Source organism: Benincasa hispida, chromosome 3 (assembly GCF_027475165.1).
Source record: "Benincasa hispida cultivar pf3 chromosome 3, pf3_genome.v1.1, whole genome shotgun sequence".
Lineage (NCBI taxonomy): Eukaryota > Viridiplantae > Streptophyta > Magnoliopsida > Cucurbitales > Cucurbitaceae > Benincasa > Benincasa hispida.
Window position 1 is genome coordinate 2,406,685 of NC_143480.1, and position 8,676 is coordinate 2,415,360.

An 8,676-nucleotide genomic window follows, 5' to 3' on the forward strand; every position below is an offset into this window, starting at 1 on the left:
TGCACACTTGGTCAGGGCTGCAAAACGTCTTAAAGAGAGCGAGCTCCGCGACTCAGCCTATAACGAGTTTCTGTTTTGCAGGTTTTGCACTTCGCTTGGCCGCTGTGCCTTGACGGTTTACTGTTCGTTGTTCTGAGGGTCCTGTCGTTTCCAACAATTTTAAGACGTTTAGCCACATCATCAATGGCCCTCATTAGCAACAATGATGTTATGATAACTCACCTCAACCGTCCATTTTGGTTCGAAGGAGAAAACTTCAAACGGTGGAAGCAAAAGATGCTATTCTTTCTCACTGTCAAGAAATTTGCCGAAAGTTGTACTAGAGCTAAGCCAATCGTCCCTTTAGAAGAACCAACTAAACAATAGATAAAAGAGGCTAGAGACTGGAAGGAGAAAGACTTTCTCTGTAAGAATTTCATTTTAAATGGTTTGATTGATGATCTGTATGACTACTACAGTACAATGAATACTTTCCTAGTTAAGTAGTAACGTAGTAAAGAATGATAAGGAGTGAGCAAAACGGCCACTCTAGACTAATAGATTAAGGCATAGTCTAGCAAAATAAGAAAAGTACTATGTGATGTTTGATTAGTCAACAAGTGAAACCTGAAGGGCAGAGGCCGACAGGATTACTCAATCTACTATTGGTACTTGAGTGAAAGTCGGAGCCACGCAAGTAAACATAGACTTTTCACTAAAAATAGAATTTATAGAAGGTTTGCTCAGAAGTTAGTGGCAAACGTGAAGTTTATTCTAGTGAATTCAAAGGAAAGGGTGTAATCTAGAGGAAGTCCTAGTCAGATTACTCCTAAGAGGAGGGAAAAGATGAGCAACAGTGAGCTTGAAATGTACCAGGGGTACATTGAGTATAAAAGTAAGGAACAAAATGGTTAACAGAAGACAAAAAGGAAAAGGTCCAGATGTTCCAGGTAATAGCTCGAACTTTGAATTGTAACTGAGCTAGGGACTTATATAGTTAAGAAAACCTTATGTATACAATATGGTAAGCCATAGGTTGGGAAATGTTATAGTAGAAAGAATTTCTTCTCCCCAGTATGGATAGAAAGGACATCCTAAGAAGAGTGCCCTCGGTTAGGTCGAAAAGTCTAGTTGACACAAATATTGTTTTCACAACTAGCAATTAATTCAAAGGTGTGACAACTGGAAAAGAATGTTCCAGTGATATTTCTGTGAGATGGAAAAGGACCACCCTAGTAATAAATGAAAATTATGACTCAGTGGAAATGGAAGAGTCACCAGAGGATGTGACAAATACAGTGAACTATGATGACCAAGTAGTTAATACATACTAGTATTATTTAATATGAACAAAGTTAATATTAGAGTAAAGCAGCGAAAGCGTAGTAAAAAGAGGAAGAAGAAAGAAAAGAAGAAGGTTATAAGGTTACCACCAAAGGATGTTGTGAAACCCTAAGTTATAAGTAAGTCCGAGCAAAATTTTGAGGACGAAATTTCTTTTAGGGGGGAAGAATTTGTAAAACCTGAACCCTAATTACTTCAAGTAATAGTAAGTAATGTCATGTCTTCTAATGAGCTAAATGAAGCCATGTCTTAGGAAGGGTAGAAGATGGAAGCAAGAAGAAATAGGCTCTTGGGTAGCTAAGTGTAAAAGTAGGACAAAACTCGGCTATGCTAAGGAAGGTCATGCTTGATGATGGAATGCATAATAAGCATATGAATGAGACCATGCCATCTAATGAGGTGTAATGCTGAAGTAATATTGTGAGTGAAGTTAGCAAAAGGAAATTTGGTAAATCCTAGCCCTTCATCACCAATAGTGGGCAAGGTGGCACAAGGAGGGTGTATGCTGGATTTTGGGAGGTAATATAAGCAAGAAGGTCGAATTCATTGGGTCGGTTTTGGACAAACTCTTAGGCTATTTGTGTAATTCTAGTGGCATTCGAAAGCTCTGTGAGTCTATTTTCTGTGGCTGGGCTGCTAGAAGGAAAACTCACCGGAATAAGGTCGGAAAGGCAAAGTGAAGACAAAGGGTTTGTTTCTCGGGTGAATCTAGGCCATCAATGAAGAATTGAAGCACTAGGACGAATTACGAAGCATTTTGAGCTAAACATTTGAGGAAATATTGTTATCTCAGTTATAAACAACTTTGTAGAATGAAACCTTTTAAGATGAAGCCTGGAAATCGGGTTATATATGTTTGAAGTATGAACTTGAAATTATTGAACAAGCAGGCAACTGCTTGAATTAGGGCCAATGATGAAGGTTTGAATCTCCAGATCAAACGATGGAGAATTGTAAGCTAAAATTTTAAGGTAATGTTTTTAGCTCAATTCTAAACAAGTTTGTAGAAGGAAGTTTCTTGAAAAGAGTTCTGGATTTCGAGTTATGTATTATTGAATTTGAAATAGAGAATTTGTGCATAAGCAGATAGCTGCTTAGGAAGATTAAGCAGGCAGCACAAGAGCGAGAGTGAGCGAGAGCGAGAGGTGGATCTTGCTAGGGATGGAAATCTCACCAGTTTTGCACTGAATCTCACTGGAAAGTGTTAAATCTCACTGGGAATAGTAAATCTCGCTCATAAGGATGATCTCGCTCATGTGGGTGATCTCGCTCATGATGATTATCTCGCTAGTAATACTGATTTTGTTGATAAAAGTTCCATTAGTAAATGAACTATTTGAGGTATTTTGCTAAGAATTCTAAATAGTTTAACTGGGAATTATGTTCTTTCAAGCCAAGAAGAGCTAGGAGAGGCATATAACCCGTTAAGAGGCCAACGAGCTGTGAGTGACTTTGTGATGAATTGATGTTTTAATGATTTAGAAACCATGATTTCCTTGAAGTTATTTCTCATGCTAATTGTTTAAATGGAGTGCCAAGCAACGTATTTGTGAAATTGTTTCTCATGCTAAGTAAAGCATGTTTTCCATGGAATTGATATGATTTAAATATGTTATCTTGTTCAAATACTTTCAGCATGTTTAAGTAACTCCATTTTTATGATGAACTAGTATGATGGATGAACTAGTATGATGATTTGAGCACTAAGCCTTAGTGTTCAACTAAATGTTTATGACTAGTTTTACTTAAAATGTGATACCGAAGGACATTTGAGAAGGTATCCACCCAACCAGATACCGAAGGACATTTGAGAAGGTATCTGACTTACTTGGTACCAAAGGACATTCGAGAAGGTACCAGACCAACTTGATACCGAAGGACATTCGAGAAGGTAACAGACCAACTTGATACCGAAGGACATTTGAGAAGGTATCTTAGCAGCTCGATACTGAAGGACGTTTGAGAAGGTATCTGAGCAGAAGTACTTAAGGATACTGAAGGACAATGAGAAGGTATCTTAGTCAGGTACATAAGGTACGACGGTACTCAGTTATAACCACGTGCACGTAGGTAATACAACGTCGAGGGACTGAGCAAAAGGGGTTCTCCCCGACTAAGGTTGAGGTTGAGGGTTAGAACTAGTAGTTCACTCTCAACTTAGGATAAAGGCAGTCATATATTCTCTTAGGCTAGAAGGATAGTTTGAAATTTCTAATGCTTATGAATCTTTATCAACGCATGATGTTTAATAATGTATGAGTTTTCAAAGTATGTTTTCCATGTCTAACGCATGCTAGTGGTTTTACAAGCTAGTTCAATATGTTTTAAGCTAACTTATTTCACGAAGTATGAAGCATGCGTTAGGGTTAAAGCTAAGGTTGAATGAAGCTTGACGTACTATGTTTTAAATACCTAAGGTTGCCAAAGTACATGCATTGGTATTTCTAAACATAATGAATAGGGACACTAAAGGTAGGGAAGGTATCTGAATAAATGTACCTAAGGTGTTGACGGTACATAGAAAACTCCATGTGTATGTAGGTAGGTCTGAATGAGAGGTCGAGATATGGGTCTCTTGGCTAATAATAGACGTTGGGAGCTAGAGTAGTGTATGCTTGTTCTCAACTAGGGAATAATGATGATTATTGATGTTTAAGAGTTGTTATCAACGTTTATGTTTTAAGGATGTTGCTTGAGATGCCATCGGTATATTTAAAGAAATCAACGTAAGGATCTCTTCTAGCCATAGTTTAATATGAACAGGTCGAAGTAGAGGTCTCATCTAGCCATGGCTTGATGTTGGGAATTAGAGTAGTGAATATTCATTCTCAACTAAGATTCAGGTTTCAGATACAATAGTTTAAGAGGTTTTATGTACACGTTTGCTTGGTATACTTTAAGTCCCAGTATTATGTTTTCAAGCTTTCAGTTTAAGCATGAGATTTACATTTTATTAAGTCACTCACTGGGCTTCTAGCTCACGTTTTTAAATGTTTTCTTTCAGGTAGCGGTCAGTTCCCAAAAGACTATTTTGCTCCTGCTCTGCCACTCAAAGACACAGGTTGAAGAAAGCATAATTGAAGACCTATGTTAGTTAGTACACATGTGTCTGTCTAGTGACTAGTATTCTTGATGGGGCTCACTAGATTGTAATATCCATGTATGAACAGTGCTGCGAAACTCTGTAATGTAAATGTAGTAAGTTTTGAGTTAATTTGTATGTATTCAGGGTTTGAGCAATATTTAACAGGTAAGATAGGCAGTAAGTGCCAGCAAAAGTGTTGGTAACCGCTGCAGTCACCATTCTATCCAGGTTAGGAGGGTAATCTAGTGCGAGGTGAGAGAAGAATAGTAAAAGATATTTCATTACTTTTATTGACGACTGCTCTGATTTTACTTTTGTATACTTGCTGAAAAACAAAAGTGATGCTTTTGATGCCTTCAAACTTTTTGTTTCTGAAATAGAGAATCAGTTTAATAGAAAGGTTAAAAGAATTCGTAGTGATATGAGAATCGACTACGACTCGGACAGTTTTAATGAGTTTTTTTAACTCACATGGAATATTACACGAAAAGACCGCACCTTATTCTCCTGAAATGAACGAAATAGCCAAAAGGAAAAATAGAACTTTAGCTGAGCTAGTAGTTGCTATTTTACTTAGTTCAGGAGCTGTGTCTTATTGGCGGGGTGAAATCATCCTTACTTGTGTTATGTCCTAAATAGAATACCAAAATCTAAAAACAAAACTTCACCTTACAAAATTCTCAAGAATAAGAAACCAAACTTGTCCTACTTTAGCACTTGGGGTTGTCTAGCCTTTGTAAGAATTCCTGAACCCAAAAAAAAAGAAAGTTAGCTAGTAGAGCTTCCGAGTGTGTCTTTATAGGTTATGCCTTAAATAGTAAAACCTACAGGTTCTATGATCTAGGGAACCAAGTGATCATTGAGTCAAATGATGCCGACTTCTTTGAAGATAGATTTCCCTTTAAATCAAGGAATAGTGGGGGCTTTGGATCACGTAGTATAACCCTAGTTAGAAATTCTAAGCATAGAGAGGAAACAGACCCAGAACCTAGAAGAAGTAAAAGAGCTAGAACCGCCAAAGATTTCGAAAATGACTTCCTGACCTACAATGTAGAAGAAGACCCTAAAGATCTAAGAGTTTCCCTATCCTCAGTAGATGCCAACCTATGCAAGAAGCCATAAATGATGAGATGGACTCTCTTGAGTCAAATAGCACTTGGCACTTAGTAGATTTACCCCCAGGATGTAAGGCAACAAACTCCTACACGATCGCTTAGCTATTACTAGTAGATTATCGCCTTCTCAGAAACTATACGACCGCATACCTTTTACTATACGATCGTCTACAAAGTGCTACACAATCGCCGAGCTTTACTACATGATCGCCTAGTGGAAGTAGACGATGAGCAGCACGTTGCGATGACTTCTCCACGACAACATCTTCCGAACTCCCACTTTCGAGAGTTAATTTTTTACGCAATTAATAAAATTAATTAAGTAACCAATTTAATTAATTAAACATTTAAATCATATTCAAATTTACATTTGACTCCTAACCTATAGTTCAAATTTGGATTCATTAAAATATAACTTTATATTATAAAGTATCTAAATACATTATATTAATTCTATCATGTACAATTAACATAAATTCCCTTAATTAATTTGAACATTTCAAATTCTTTCAAAACTAATGATTCTTATTTTACCTGTTATGAGCTAGCAGGGGACCTAATTAACTTTATAAGCTCCAATGCTAAAAGAGTTAATTAATTTAAATCATTTGGAAAGATATTTTATTTTTTTATTTTAAATCATTATGGAGAATATAAACTTTTTTTAATCCCAAATTCTACATTTATTTATTTATTTATTTATAGTTTGAAGTGCTTAATATTCTATGAGATTATTTTGTTTTTTTTTTTCCGATTGAAGTAATTTATTATTTTCTTATTATTTTAATTCTTAGGATAGAAAATATTATATAAGATAATTATGTTTAAATTTTAGAATCTATCCAAAATTATAGCTTATAATCTTTTGGAGAGGATTTTCAATTCCGAAATTGTTGGCAGCATTTATATTTCAATGCTATCAATTGTTTAAATAAGATTTTAATTTCTAAATCGGCTATAAAAACTCTACAAACATGAAATACAATGAATCTCTTGTTTTCAAAATTACCAACGAGATATTCAATGATTAATTATTTGACATGAGTTGAGAGTTATGTTTATGTAAGACTTTATTAATTATTTGTACACAACCAAGTTTTCAACCTAAATTAATGAAATTATTCAAAGTCTATATAGAATATTGAAATATAAATTGTCGATGTAGTATCATTATAACATGAAAATGGATAGCCAGTTGCGGGAGAATTCTTTCTTTCAAAGTGATTTTATAGGAGCTCAAGGAACGTAGGAAATATATGGATCGAATATAATTTTTTGTAAAGCAACATCATTAACTAATTTTATATAAACTAATAAACAATAAGTATTTTATTAATTCAAAATATATAATATTTATATACAATAATGTGACCAAGAATCTACGGGCGAATACAAATATCAAATATCTCAATTGTATGTTACATTCTTACATTCGGTCAATACTCATCTAATAAACCTAAATTTGTTGAATATGATATTTTGTGATTCCAGTATCTTCCTCATTGAAATCAAAACTTAATATTTCACTCCATTGTATCTCGTCATTAGTTTCCATCGTATTGGTGGTGATTTCAGGCATGTGAGGCATGATGTTCATATTTTGAGCATAAGGCATGTCACTAGTAATTTGGTTGATGATCATCTTAGGCTTAGACATATCACTAATACCTTTCTTGGTGGTCATCAAAGCCAAGTAGGACACATCATGAGGAATTTGGTTGGTGGTCATTTTAGGATCACAAGGCATGTGGCATACCATATTAGGTGTCACGGCACTCTGCTCTGCTAATTGTTGAGGCGGAATTTTGTTTGCTTTTCTTGTAGGTCGTCTTTGGTTAATCTTCCTCGTATCATGAATCTCAGGTGCCACAACCCTCTTCTTCGTAGGTTGAATATTGCATATCCCCAATGCTTTTCTTTTGGGTCTTTCATTCTTTCTAATCCGACACAATACATAGTTTGGATCTGAACAACCACATGTGATCACACTCTCATGCAAGTTGTACTCATGCATGATCCATTCACCATGAAGTTCTCGTAATTGAGGATTCTCGTACCTAACAGTAACAAATGCTAAAAATTATTCTTTATAAATTCCAAAAGAATGGTAAGTTGAAAACTATAATAATTGAAAAATTAAGAAAAAACAAACAATAATTTCAAAGGGTGACATAAAACTAAAAACACAAGTGCCACAAAGTTGAAGATAGAAAGAAAGGCGTTATTATGGATACCTTAATCGTCTGTAGTAGCCAATTATTGGGACGTTGCTTCCAGAAATCGGGGTGGCTGAGTTCTCACCACTCCATGTACCGCCAGCCAAGCCGATCTTACGATTGACATGGGCAGATAATTGTCCCGAACTATTGATAGACCTTTTGAGTTTCGTAAAGAAATAGAGGTCTTGGCCATCAACACCTCCATAGGAATTCCAAATTTCCTAGGGCTCTAAATTTTCGTAGAGATCACAGTAAAAAACAACGAGTGTAGAATAGGGAAGGGTGTGAATCTTCTTGTAAAGATAATGCTCCATGAGTATTTGGTCTGTAGGTTTAAACCTAAAGCCGACCAACAACTTCGAAACTTGTTGCATTGGATCTGAATCCATTACCAATAGCAACCAAGGATGAAGGCTTAGTTAATTTCTCAATTTCTTAAGAAACTGCGATCAAAGGTTTGAGGGTGGGTGTCTCTAAAGAAGTTGTGATTGAAATTATTCTAGAGTCAAAGTCTTCATATTTATAGAAGTCAATTTTTTTTTTTTTTGAGATCTAATTTGTTTGACCATAATCTTTTTAAAGATATATATATATATATCAGTTTTAAATCAATCTGGAGAATATCAAGTTTTGTTTTTTTTATCCTAAATTCTACTTTTTCTTTTCTTTAACTTTGAAGTGCTTTGATATTTTATCCGATTATTGTGTTTGAATTTCAAATGCCTTTTTTTCCAGTTGACTTCTAATATTTCCTTTTTCTTTTAATTTTTAGGTTAGATAATATTATGTTATATCAGACGATCGCCTAACTTTTACTATACAATCGTATATCAAGAGCTACACAATCGCTCAGCTTTACTACACGATCACATAGTTGAAATAGACGATGAAGGGCACGCTGCGACGGCTACTCCACGAAAGCGTCTTCCGAACT

The 8,676-nt window shown here is 35.3% G+C and overlaps 1 pseudogene; it reads right to left on the bottom strand.

Annotated features, from left to right (window-relative positions):
- Positions 1-6,979: 6,979 nt before the first annotated feature.
- LOC150036951 (NAC domain-containing protein 96-like) lies at positions 6,980-8,131 on the bottom strand (annotated as a pseudogene).
- Positions 8,132-8,676: the final 545 nt, after the last annotated feature.